We start from the raw sequence: 14,129 nt of genomic DNA on the forward strand, positions 1-14,129 counted from the left end.
TTCTTATGTTTCACTGGCCCCACTTCCAGCAGACTTGAGGGTGTGGGCTTGAGGTTCAGCGACTGCACTGCAAATAAGTGAGTAAGCACAGTGATGCCCTGACTGAAGGTGACTGTTCTACCTGTACCTTTATCTCCCCTGAGACTCAGGGGAGGAAGAAGAGGCAACGCAGGGTCCCAGAAGGCCCATTTGTTCCCAGAACAACTGTGCCTACTCCACGTGGGAGGAAAGCAGCTGCAAGAGATGGGTTGTAGGTGCATCCTGGTGCCTTCTTAATCCAAGAACCAGTCAAATCAAATCAAATGTTATTCGGCAAGCAAGTCAGAAGTAAAAATATACAGTGCAACTACTTTTCATAGAGTATACAATTGTTAGAATATCATTTTTCAATAAAAAGGAGCTAAAAAATACTAGTATCCAAAGAGCAGATCCTCAGACTTATTAAAAAAAAAAGGCAACGTGTTATGGGCCAATTTAAAAATTCAGCAGGCTAGAAAGCTAAAAGATCTATAAAATACAGGGGAGGGGGGTGGGGCTGTTCTCTCTAACAAAGTGAGATCCTCATATCTATTTCTAATTGCTACCGCTTTCCTAATTAAGTTGAGAAGAGCCAAACACACATCTATAGTTGGGAGATTTTGTAAAAAAGTCAGGCCACTCGCGTGGGATCTCAGGTTGGATAGCCGTAGAACAGGTCTTGAAAAACCATGTCTAGGGTCCGCATATAACGGGCAGAACAAAATTAAGTGACAAGTGCTTTGTTTAGTAATTTGGTCACACAGACAGGGAGGTAGGTCATGTGCCCAAACACATTGAACAGAGAAGGCCACTTTAAAATGTATCATCAAAAGTCTAAAAAGAGAAAGATAACAGCGATATACAGGATTAGTGACCCAGACATGGACTGTGCATTCCGTAACCTTACATTTGTGCGATGGTTAAAATAACATATTTAGACTAATTCTTGTTTTTGGGGTGATCAAATCAGGATTTGTGAACAACTCTTTTAGAGCTATTACTTCAAAAGTCCCCTTCAAATAAGGGACCCAGGGAATTCGCCTTGTCCCATTCAGAGCGAAACAATCGGAAATGCAAGAACAAACCAACTCTGACTCCGGATTTGTCCAGATCTTGATCCACAACAATAATGGAGCTAAGCCCAGTGTGTGTTCTAGATAAGTACACTATGGTGCCCTGACTGAAGATGCGCGTTCTATCTGTAGCTTTATCTCCTCTGGGAATCAGACATGTCCTCAGAGGAGGGAGAGGAGGCAATGCAGGGTCCCAGAAGGCCCACTTTGTTCGCTTAACTGTGCCTGCTCCACGTGGGAGGAGAGCAGCTGCAAGTGATGGTTGTAGGAGCATCCTGGTATCTACTGAACCTGAGAGCCAGTCGTTCCTCAACAAAAAGGGGCGCTGTTTTTGGATTTTGGTGTGTTCAATAACTTCACATATGTAAATCTGGCAGATAATGCTTATAGGTTCTAAGTTAAGGGTGTGGTTTAGCAATTATTCATGACGAACTTACAATTTTTTGTCTGACGTCAATGGAAATGTACGCTGTTTGGCAAAAGCCATCCTACACAAATACTTTACTAATTTGCTTTTGTGTTTCAAGTGCTCATTAAAAGTAATGGATCGGTAGCAAAGGTAAAGTGTTTTCAAAATATTTATTGGAAATCCTGGGCCAGGCAAAGTTCAAACAACTGCAAGTACACAAACAAAATTTAAGGTGGCGAATTTCACATTCAATTTTCAAACATAGCTGCTGTGGCTTGCATCAAGTGTGCAGACAAGCAAAGTTGGAAATATGAAATTCGGTTCGATACAGGAAGTGAGAATACTGTAGTCTCGTAAGAAAAATAAATTGCTCCACGAATACACTTGAAAAGAGACAGTTTTTCCAATTCTCTACGTATTTTAACCGCTACTTATTTAGATCTACCATATATTCAAATTACAAGTGCACGATTCTATATTTCTTCAACACAGCAAATGTGATTAAATATTTGCTAATTATTTTCAGAAACACGGGACGGGGGTTTCAACAACATCAGCCTATAAACCTAAATTGTGGTCACATTAATTCAATACAGCATGAATGTGCGACAGAAGTGCACCTTCGCTTAAAATGCCCTTCCTCCATTTCTGTATCATTCTGTGTCCATCAGTGATGAGCAGTGCAAAGATTACAGCCCTAAAGAAAACAGCACTTCCACTTTCTTCGCTGCTCGAAAGTAAGTGCTTTCTCCTGGATATAGCGGCATGGATTCGCAAATTTAGCGGCACAAATATGGAAATTTAGCGGCACAAATAAGGAAATTTAGCGGCATTTTTGCAGAACTTTATTTTACTCATAATCATTCATTTTCAGCCTTAAATCAATGGAAACTCTTTTAGCAGAGAATTCCACTTTGAATAGGCAACCTGGAATATGGAAGAGAGGAAGCAGCCCACAGGTGAAGGCTGTTATCATTTGGAAATGCAATTCTCCATTTGCTTTAGTATAGGTTGGTAGCAGTTATCACACCTTTTGACACATCGCGGGACAGGTGTTTGGCACATCCTTAACCCTTTTCTCGCCTGAAAGTCTGAGGGCGGCTGGACACCGCTTTTGTGGACAGGCCATAGCCCATTGAGCAGGTCTGAAAAGGCCCACTGTGAGAAAAATAACTGACTTTATTAGTATGCAAACCTTTTGAAATCCTACCACTGACCATTTATTTTAAAGCTCGAAATGATTCTGGTTTCTTCTTCCCACATCCTAAAGCTAACTTCCTGATTTGCAGAAGGGAAGAATATTTGTAAAAAATACTCTCACGTTTGCCTCAATTTGTAACCAGCTAATATACAGAATTTAGCACACAATCCCTGGTAACCCCTAGTTTTACTGCAGAATAATTAAAGACACGTTATCTCTGCCCAGGATCGATATTTCTATTAAGCAGAGGTGAGTGAGCCAATAAATTAACCACAAGCCGAGCTAAGGGTCAGTCTTGGCTCAAAGAGTCCATGCACGAGCCAAGCCTTGAAAATGTTTGGCATGTAAAAAAATATATTCTCAATCAATCAAATATAGTTCGTTTTGGGACAAAACCTATAAAACCATATCAGTAAAATAAAAAAAAATAAAACACACATGCTAGACCTAAATAAATGGCACTTAAAAGTCAACCTCTAAATTAATGTTATATAAATAAATTAAGATTATAATTTTAACATCATATCAAGGAAACGGGAAATGAGTAGGTACGGGGGCACTCCTAATATTTTACATGGGATTAATCAGGGTCTCCGCGATAGGTCAGAGGCGCTGGCAATAGCCCACAGGTCTGCACCACACAGAGTTGCTCTTTGCCCTTGTGCTTTACATGCCTTCAAGGCCTTTTGGATCAGGTCCTTTATTTATATTGGATCAGGATCCTGCAGAGTAGAAAGCGCTCCCGGTTTGCTGGGCCATCAGATGTCTTGAGTAGATCAGATGCTGCCTCCACCTCACAGAAGTGTATGGACAGCAGGTGACCTGATTGAGGGGAGAAGAGTTTAATGGGGAGTTGTTATCGATACCCCTGTGGGCAGGCGCGCAACACCCATTGGACGCAAAGGGCTTCAGCCCCCCCCACCCCCCGTCGTGTGTGGCAGCCCGGACAGCTTCCCGGACACATACACAGCCGCACCCGAGCACTTCACAGGTCTTTAAAAGACCATTTGCATGTTAATGAGGCCTCGCTGTTGTTTCACCCCTTCCAAGATCCCCTGCAGCTCCACTCTGCCTATTGCTTAAAGATTCAGCCCCCCCCGAATTTTTTTTCTTAGCCCCCCAAAAAATTGGCTCTAGTTGCGCCTCTGCCTGTGGGGGCAGAACATCATCAACGACGGGATTAGGTCCAGGTGTTGTACATTGCCGACTTCGCAGGCACTTTTGTAAAACTTGCGGCATTTTTACAAAAGTGCCGATTTCGCTGGCACTTTTGTAAGACTCGCGGCATTTTTACAAAAGTGCCGATTTCGCGGCAAACCGCGAAATCCTGGAGGGTCTGAAAATAGTCAATGAGGCCCTTACATACCAACATTTTAGAAGAGGCAAGTGTTAGAATTAAAAAAAAGAATCGTGAGGTTGCATTTCCCTCGTGTTCTATTGAAGCAGAAGCAATATCAAGCGGCAGACAACCGAAATAAAGCCATTTTTGGCTTCAAAAATGGAGAGTCTCCGGCATGAATCTGTCTATCGGTCTGTCAAGACTGAACTGATTAAATAATTACTAAGGAAAGTAGACTTTCACTTTCGACCTACCAGCATCTACTGCAATTCCCAACGAGTGAGCATTTAGCCCTGTGAAGGGAGGGGGGCGAGAAGATGTCGAAGTCCTCCTGCATAGCTGCTCTTGTGCCATGCACATACTATATACCCTGCTCACCATGGAAGGCTCTTGACAAACTGATCTCCTAGAGAGATTCAAGAAGATCAATATTTTTCTCCTTAGAGAAGGGCCTGGTGGAGGCGATTGACTCCTCATTACAATGAGCCATTAATACTGCTCTGGAACCCCTTTATAGACAAATCTTGCTACTGGCAGAAGCCCAGAGCATGAAAGTGGGAAAAGAGTTTGGACATGTCAGACTCACAGAAACTTAGGGGGCAAAGTTCTTCACTTGCAATTCAAGGCCAAAAGAAGAGTGATATCATGCCCCAAACAGACATCTTTGAACAGCTCAAAAAAGCATTCTTGGAGAGAGCATACACCCCTGCACTCAATTCCTCTGCTTCTGGAGACGATGCTGGGCTTACCCATGATAGCAGGGAGAACCTCTTCCTAATGGGTAGGACCCCAAACTAAGGGGAAAAACCTGCGGTTGATCGGGTGGACGATTCGCAGGATAACCCCAGCCCAACCAGACTTTGACGCCGAGAAGTCAGGATCAATTCACCCAGGCTGGAGAAAAATGACTCAAAGGGCTCATTCAACAAGGTGGGGGGGGGATCAAACATGTTCTACTCAAAGGATTTTTAAGACCTGCGGTCCTCTGAGTGGACCTCAGCTGAAACGATGGCACAGATTGTCCACAGCAGGTTGAGAAAACCCCAAACAGGTCAGGGGCCGCCTGCAGGCAGAAAGAACATGACTGCCCCTTGAAGGCAAGGTCACTCTCTGGCCTGAAACAGAGGCACAATGTCCACCTTTCTGGCAAAAAATGTAAACTATCCTAAGAAAGTGATTGACTGCTCATGAAGAGTTTGCAAGACAAGCATCTTAATTGCTCCAGCCCACAACAAAGATACCTGACATGGCCAAGCAAGCTAAGGTATTAGAAAATCTAATACCCCACTGGTTGATTAGACAGTCTTCTTTGAGAATACAGACTGAACCCTATCCACCAAGTGGAGATGGTTCTTTCTTATAAAGTGGACAACAAGCTAGGGACCTAGTAACTTTGGAAGTCAATCCTTTGGCGAAGGGTGACTTCTTCTGGAGACCCCTTCATAAAAGAAAGGTTAATTTTAATGTTCTCTTCCGTGGGCAAAGTCCAACAATTAAGGAGGTCAGAAATTTTTTGGGAGGGGCTGGTAGAGGTAGGTTAAGTACAGGCAGGGGGCACCCTACGCTTCTTTTTATCCTCCCAAATAAATCAATATGCAAAACATGCAAACCAATGGCAGGACCAGAAGAAGTTTGCAGGATTCTTCTCTACACAAGGTGCTGACAGCAATCAAGATAGCCGCGGAGCATTACTGGGTGGTTCCAACACATCAGAAAAACTCTAAAAAAAAAAAATTAACTAATGGTAGGAGGGAGACAGAGGTTACAAACAATATTCCCTATGAAAGATGTAGTTATAACTAAATATTCTGCACATATATCAGTCCAGACATTATGGACCATGATTGAATGTCACAGGATGGTTAGCAATACAAAATAAGTAATTAGTGAGACGTTTTGCATCACTGAATCCCCCACGTGATCTACAAAAGAGTGGAGCAATGATTATCAAACCCATCACTGAAGTGGGTTATAGTGAAGTTCAAAAAGAAAGGGTGACGAATCTGGAAGATCAGTCATCTTAATCTTCCCCAGAGGAGAAACTCCATAATGGCTTACAGAACATGTGTGATCCAGCACTCAAAACTATTAACTAAACATGTTGCCTAAATACAGTTTGACCTGATAGTAATTTCAGAATGAATTCCAACAGTCACATAATGTAGACTCAAATGTCTTTTTCTTTAAAAGTCGATACCTTTATTCCTAATCATCTCTTTTTTAAAAAACAACTAGCCAGAGTCAACGAGTTTCATCCCGTCCGGGACTTCTTCTGGGCTACAAGACATAGAATATATACAAATTTAAGATAATCGTACGAGATTCAAAACACCACAGCAAAAGCCCTGAGTCTTCTTACAAACTGCTCATTATATACAGAAAAAAGTTTTATCGAAAAACAAGTCCCTTGAATCGGACTACATTCACTGTGCATTATGCATCATTTAGTAATACAAATATTTCCACATTTCCTATGCTTTTCACAAAGTTACGATGCCTTAACCAATTATCTATGCATTGTTGATTTGATATGTCATGGAGCCATTTTGATCAAGAAACATTTTTCTTAAATGTCACCATGGGCTATGAAGGGATATCATCCCTTCCAACTGTTTCATTTTTTTGTAAATTATATATTTTATTATTTTTCTCTTTTTTCCCCATTGGCAACATCAACAATCATTGGCATAGCCAATAGGTCTCGCCTTTGGGACCTTATAAGTGTTTAGCTATGCAACAGTTGCATAACTAAATACTTATAAGGTCCCAAAAGCGAGACCTATTGGCTATGCAAAGCGGCCATGCGGCAGCGAAAGTGAAAGTGGTCGCGCTCGCGATCAAACATTAAAGCGGCCGCGAAAGTGAAAGTAATCGCGGTAAAGCGCGGCGCGCGCGCCCGCGCACATGCACTGTAGCTCTATGCTGGCCTGGTAGCACTTTTTGCATCCCTCTCAATAAGTCTCGCCAGATCAGCGCATGCGCTGGGTCAGGTGAGACCTAAAAAATAGCACTATATGTTTTTGCATTCAATGGCATCAGCTTTCTTACATCATATTGTCATAGAGATGATAACATTACAGTTATTTGTTTGATAAACATGTTGGCATGGCAGCTCCAGTGAGTTGCATTTGATCAGTCTCATCATTTAAAGTCCAGTACGGCTAGGATGTCTACGAACATGGCCGGTGGTAAGTAACATTTAAAGGAAAGAGCTGTGCGGGTGACCATGATAAACAATACATTTAACAACCAGGGGGTAGGACATAGAACTTGGAGCTGAGCTGGAATGTCCCCACATGTCTGCATATGTGTGTGGGTATATCATTTACTGCGCCTGCGCCTATTACTTTGTCGATAGCCCTCCCGTGAATGCACGCATCGGATCGCCGATGTACTATTGGCAGCTGCAGGTCTGGTGTCTTTGGGTGGCCCAGGGGCAAGGTTTGGTTCGCGTGAGCTGTGTTACCCGTCCGGGTCAGGTGTCTGTGAGGACTGATCTGGCGGGTCTGCACGCTGTTGCAGTGTTATTAGGATCGCTTCCCAATGTGCAGATATTTTCCTGAGGCCTATAGTTTCTTCACATCGGATCGCTATGCCTTCGGCTATGGCCCAAGCGAGTGTGGAGTGTCTCCAAGCCTGAAAGTGTGGGGGATCGGGCGCCTTCCACCTTTTCGTGATTAGCCTCTTGGCCGCCACTATGCCCAGATCTAAGAACTTGGAGGGGACCTTTGTATTTCATGTCCTGCGGAATTTGTGCAGCAGGTACACCGGCCAGTCAAAGGGTATCTTTCTCTCGGTGCAGTTCTTCCGCCACTCTCTCCAGTATGCACTGAGGCTGGTGCAGCTCCATTGCATATGTATCAGATCTGCTTCAAGAGCAGCACATCTAGGACAGGCGGAGTCGGTACAATGAAAATATCTATTGATTTTGGCTATCATAAAGTACGCTCTTTGTGTAATGTAATACTGAATTTGTCTGAATCTCATTTTCCTAGGGATCTGAACTGGGCTGGCCAGCACTTGTCCCCATTCTTTGTCTGAGAATTGTCTACCAAGGTTGCACTCCCCCTTATGCCTGAGGGGATCTAAATTGATCGCCGCATGTTGACGCAGCGAGGCTGCGAACCACCGCGTCAGGTGCCTGCCTTGTCCCATTAGGTGTAAGTATTGTATGGTGAGGTGTGTGGGCAGTTCTGTGGCTAGGTCCCCCCACCGCACTGTGAATGTGGCTAACAATGACCGGTGTAGGAAAATTGCCCCACAGGGAGTCTCTCGTCTTTTATCAGTGTTGCATGGGGAAGCAAAGTGCCTTCCAGTAAAGGTCTCCTAGGGTCTGTACCCCCTCCTCATGCCACTGTTGTAGCTCGGTAGCTGCAAGTATTCCCTGGCATTTAGGAGCGTCCTCTAGGGGGAGTGCAGGGGCGTAGGGCATTATGCTTCGGGTTATGTAAAGACTTCTTTGGTAGCATCTGTATGCTACGCTCAACCACAAAGATTCCGGAGGTCGCGTACGTGTGCCGGGATGGAAGAGTTGGAGGATCTGGGACAGTGTAAGCAGTGCGCGTGTAGTCGTGGTATCCTGTAGGAGCCCATGTCCGTTGTGTCACTGAAGTGTTTGGGCAGTGAAATCAAGTGCGCCTCGCATAGTTATGGGGGAAGTTGTCATGTTTCTATGGCGGTAGCGTAAAGGGTGTGCAGCCACGGGCCTAGCGATTCCAGACACGCCTTGTAATACTCTGCCGGGAGCCAGTCAGGTCCAGGGGTCTTCCCCGTGGCCAGGGATGATATTGCTGCCCCAATCTCCTCGTGTGAAATTGGCTCGTTTAGCATCTCGCTGTGTGCCGGCGTTACCTCAGGTAATTGTATTTGGTCTAGAAAAGCTGCTAGGGTGTCTGATTCACAACGGCTTTGGGATTGATACAGATGGCTTTAATGCTGTGTCAAAGCTGCATGAATGTCACGTTGTGTATGTACTGGGGTTCCTGTACTAGTTCACAGCATGTCTATTGGTTTGCAGGTGTGTTCTTGGCGAATTAGCCAGGCTAGTAGTCGGCCTGCCCTATCAGCACTGGCGTCAGTGCGGGCTGTGTGCGCGGTGTAGTTGTGACAGCGAAGGTATGCTAGCAGTCAGCGTGCGCAGTCTCCAGGCGTTGCTTGTCCCTACCCTCACCCTCACCCTCATATCGCAGCAGCTGCATTTCTATTTTACATAGGCCGGAGGTTAGTTGCCTACGTATGTTCCAAGTCATACCCATACAGTGCCCCCTGGTTGTGACTTTAAAGGCTTCCCATTCTATACACATCCTCTGCTATGTTTTCGTTGATCTCGAAATATTTAAGGAGCACTGTGCCTAGCAAGGATCAGAATGCTGGTTCTTCTAGCACTGCGGTTTGGAGTTTCCACGTAGGGACAGGGGGGGCGCTCACAGTCCCAAGTAAGTTGTAGTATTTGTGAGTTGTGGTCGGAGTGTGTCCGGCCTAAGTATTCTATCCGGTGGGCAAGGGGGAGGAGCGCTGGGGATCCCACTATTCTGTCTAGGCGCAAATGTAATCTATGTACCGCTGAGTAGTACGAGTGGACCCGTGTAACAGGATTTATGGTGCGCCATATATCTATTAGTGCTCAGTGCACCAACCAGTCTGTGAGGGCCTGCGTGTTGGACGCTGCTGTGGCCTTGACAGGGCAGGGAACGATCTATTCAGATCTATGCTAAGTACAGAATTGAAATCCCCTCCAATGAGCCAGGGGACCCAACTCCATCCAGCTAATATCTTCGTGAGGTTCTCCAGGAAGGCCGGCTGGCCTGCTTCGGGGCATAGATGGAACCGAGGAGTATTGGTTGGCCATTCAGTCTCCCACTAACTAACCTGTATCTCGATTCAGGGTCAATTAATACCTTTTCACTTGTGAAGGGAATCCTAGCCCTCACCCAAATTAGGACACCTCGTACATAGGCCGAGTAGCTTGTGCCGTGTACCTTGCCTCTCCATCAGCTGTGCAGACGCCCCAATTCCAACTGGGACATATGCGTTCCTTGAAGCAGCGCGATTTCAGGAGCTCTGCGCTGCAAATAAGAATAGATTGAATACCTATTCACCGGTGAGTGTATGCTGCGCACGTTCCATGTGACTACGTTGACCTGAACCATATTTCCTTTTTGAGTTGGTCAGGTTGGCAATGGGAGGGCAGGGCGTTATAACTCCTAACTGGTGAGAGTGTGCTCCAACTCAGTAATTCTAACAACAATGTATAGGTGTGAACTGAACTGTGCATAACCATCTGGGGAGAATTCTAAGTGGATGTTCGTCCAAACTAAGTTGCCCTACTTAAGGCTATAACTGCGTCCCTCTGACTTGTGGTGTGGGGGTGGGCGGTGTGTGCCTTATAAGGGTTACGCTATCCCTCAATGTCCTATTTTGGCAGAGTACCCTCCCCGTTGCGCAGGGGAAGCGTGTGAGCCACGTGCGTCTTGTATTGTAACACGGGCAAGTGCTGTCTGCGGCGGTCTGTAAAGAAGCGCCATCATTCATAAAAAGCAGGGACGTAAACAACATGCTATTTTACACAACTTTTTGCCAGAAAGGCTGGTACTTGCGTGCGCCGTTTTCTGCAGGTTGCGATAGTCTGTCCAAAGTCATATGATGTCATCCACTGTCTGCGGCGTGACATCTGGCAGTTGATATTCTTCTGGGCCGCCTAGTCTGGAGGGCATGGAGGCGCAAGTGTCAGCGAACCTGGAGGTACTGTGCTGTCAGGATTTTGCGCCGCAGCCTCCAGTGCTACAGCGACGTAGATCGCTTCCTGCCTCTCCATTCTTCTCTGTTCCAAGTTGGGAGCAGTGGTGGCTGCGTAATGTTCGTCCGGGGCCTGCCGCGCCACCACAATTGCGTTGTCCCCTGCTGGTTTTCCTTGGTTCCACCTCCACAGAAGGTCTGGGCCCTGTCCATGTTCCTGACTCCTCTAGCCAGTCCCAGACTTCGGCAAGCAAGTCGAAGAAATGTGCCATTCCTTTCGTAACCACACGCAGTCTGGCAGGGAATATCAGAGAGTAGTTTAGGTCGAGCTCTGGCCGCTGTCGCTTCACCGCTGTGTATGCGTTCCTGCAGCGCTGAACTTGCGCAGTGTAATCTGGGAAGATCATGATCTGGCTGTTGCCTATTTTTATGTCTGCCAGTTTGCAGGTTTCCCGCAACATCAAGTCTCTGTCCCTTCAGTGGAGGACTTTGAACAGGAATGGACACGGCCTGGCTCCTGGTGGGTGCTTCAATGCAGGGACTCAGTGTGCCCTTTCAATTACAAATTGGGAGGACAGGGAGCCAGCAGGCAGTAGGTCTCTGATCCAGCGCTCAATGAATTCTTCAGGTTTTCATCCTTCGCGCTCCGGTATTCCTACGACGCGGATGTTGTTCTGCAGTGTGCACCCTTCTGCGTCTTCCACTCCGTCCTCCAGTTCATGTACTCGATCTATTAGGTCCTGCAGGGCTCCAGTGTGACTTTGCCTGACGGGTTTCAGCTCTGTGAGCACTTGTTCCTGCTGTTGTACTTTATCCCCTAGTTTGTGGTGGTCAGCTCGTAGCAGGGTGAAATTCAAGGTTACCTTATCGATTTTGGACTCCGAGGAGCAGGTCTGGTCCAGCGCAGACCTGATCTTCTCTACCACTGCTAGTACTGAATCAAGTTTGGCAGCAAGCACTTCCGCAGCCACCGTTTCTGGATTGCCATTGCGTGTTCTGGGCTGTTGGGTGTTGGTGCGTAGACGCCCCATTACTAGTTGTTGTGCCATCCACATTCGGTTTGTTCCGTGCTAGCGGCACCAGTCACGTGGACTGTGGCTTCTCGTGGGTTGGCAGCTGCTTGGGTGGGCGTATCTGTTTTGTCACTTATGTCTTCTGCCCTGGGTTGCTGTGTCCGTATGTGGTTGGGTGCTACAGAACTCTGTCTGGTGGGGTGTGCCTGTTTACGTGCTTCTGGGCTTGTGGGGGCCTACCTCGCTAGTGGTGTTAGCCCTCTTCTTTCCCGGCATCTCCGCCACCTGTTTTGCTTCTGCGCCCCAATCTGCCTCACGCGTCTGGGGGTTTGCGCTAACACACACACTCTAAGTAACACACACTAACACACACACTCTAACTAACACACACACTTTTCCCCACAGTGCTATCTCTGGTTTACTTGCTTCCCAGCAGTTAGGCTAGTTCAAGGGCAGGCGGAAGGGGATCACCCTGTTCTGCTCCCACACGTCTGTTGCCTATGCCTCATCCAGGCCTTTGCGCATGACAATTTTATGTTGTTCTGGCGCCTTTTAGCCGCTTTTTCCCCGCTGTCTTTTAGTCTCCCACAGTTCGGTCGCTTTTTTGTCAATGTAAGGGGGAGCCCCCTTTCACAGGAGAAAGGTGTCCAGTCACTCGTATGCAGATGAGTGTCTTCATGTGCTGTTTGGGAGGTGTTTCGCCGCTTGGCACCTTTACTACTTGTTCACCCCACCAGGCCGTGCGTACCTTGAGTGAAACAGGGGTAGCCACGTACCTCCCCCACACACGGTTGCGACCAGGGCCTGATGTGGCCCAGGGATCCGGCGTGGAACGATCTTTCGCTTCTTTGTCACCCCGCTGCTCTTCCCCCTACTCCGACGTTATTACCTTTTACAGCGCCCTGGCCCGGTTGCTTATTGACCAAAATAAGGGATAGTCTTTTCACCAAGCTCGTGGCTTGGCCCACTGCTGTATGTCCCTGCCGACAGCCCCCCTATATTGCTGTGGTGCGAAGTCGGCAGTCTCGGGGAGGTGCACTGCCTCTCAGCGCTGTCCCCACCTTCCTTTGTTCCTGCGCGTTCACGGCCATGGCCCGATCTGACCCCCAGGGCCTGATGTAGGCAAGGCCTGCATTACTTAGGTGCTTCGCAATGTCCTGTGTCAGCGCCGTTGTGGCTTGGGCGTGTGTTTGGCCCTTCCCCTCAGTGTTCCGATCCAGTTGTTCTCCCGATGGGTCTCGGCGAGGGGGTTTGGGCAGGACAGGGAAGGCCGCTCACGTCTTCTACTATACTCTGCACACCCGGTCTGGCAGTCTCCGCTGGTAACCGGGCACCTCGACGCCCTGCATGGTTCTCAATTGTATTGATCAGGGCCTCAGGGGGTGCAGGGCTGGTGCCGCCGATTGGGAGTTTCTTTCACAGCCCTCCAGGCTTTCTCGGCGGCGCGCAAGTTCCCTGAGCGTGTGTGGACAGTGAACTTCCCTCGATGGTTTCGCTGCCATTCCGCAAGGGACCACTGACTCGGTGGGGGTGGTCAGGGCAGGCGCCGTACCTCCACGAGTTTGTTGTTGTGAGCCCACGCTTGCAGGTTGCACTTGTGGCCGATGGCACCTCGCCGCTCACGAGCACTTCGTTGTTGGGCCCTGGGAGATCCGTTTAATGGGCCACTCCTGCTTTCTCCGCTTTCTTCAGGGTGCGATCGTGGGCCACCGCAGTGCGGGCATTCATTTGCTCCCTTGCCACACCCGGATGGCTGGGGATACCATTGCTAGGCAGAATAATCGAGGGTTCATGGACAGAGCTCTTAACAGCTCGTATCCGCCATGTTCGGCTGGTTAGTCACGACCCCCTTCCAACTGGTTCATAAGCTAGGGAGAGATCAATAGACCTTGAATTTGTTTATAGATGAGATACATTAATGTACCTTTGTTATATGCAGTAATTGTAATTTATATACATGTCTCTTTAAAGAATAGAATGTGTTTGTGTTTAGGAATCTAGAGTTTAGAATGTGACTTGTACGATATCATTCTTACTGGGATCTTGTGTTGGAGAAGTCGTGGGTTTCATGTCTCTGGAATAAATCCTTTTATCTACAAAAAAGAAGAACCTGCTTTTGAATATTATTTCTTTGGTGTGTTACCATTCTACAACGATTGGCGACGTTTGGGATTAGTTTGAGAAACCCACCGACCGTATTTGGACTAGTTCGATAAAGAACATCTTCAACCTGATTTACGATTTTCTGATTATCTCATTGAAGACAAGCGGCACCTACTTGAGTCTGTTCTCATTTGGAAGCTTGAAAGACTCGAATGATATCACTGCTTTTGTGTTTAAG

The 14,129-nt window shown here is 47.1% G+C and overlaps 1 protein-coding gene across 5 annotated transcripts in view; it reads right to left on the reverse strand.

Moving 5' to 3' along the window:
- The window catches only part of RIOX2 (ribosomal oxygenase 2), a 766,429-nt gene that overhangs the window by 508,893 nt on the left and 243,407 nt on the right, over positions 1-14,129 (reverse strand). The gene's annotated exons all lie outside the window — the stretch shown is intronic.

The sequence above is a fragment of the Triturus cristatus genome, chromosome 8, assembly GCF_964204655.1.
Source record: "Triturus cristatus chromosome 8, aTriCri1.1, whole genome shotgun sequence".
NCBI classification, from domain to species: Eukaryota; Metazoa; Chordata; class Amphibia; order Caudata; family Salamandridae; genus Triturus; species Triturus cristatus.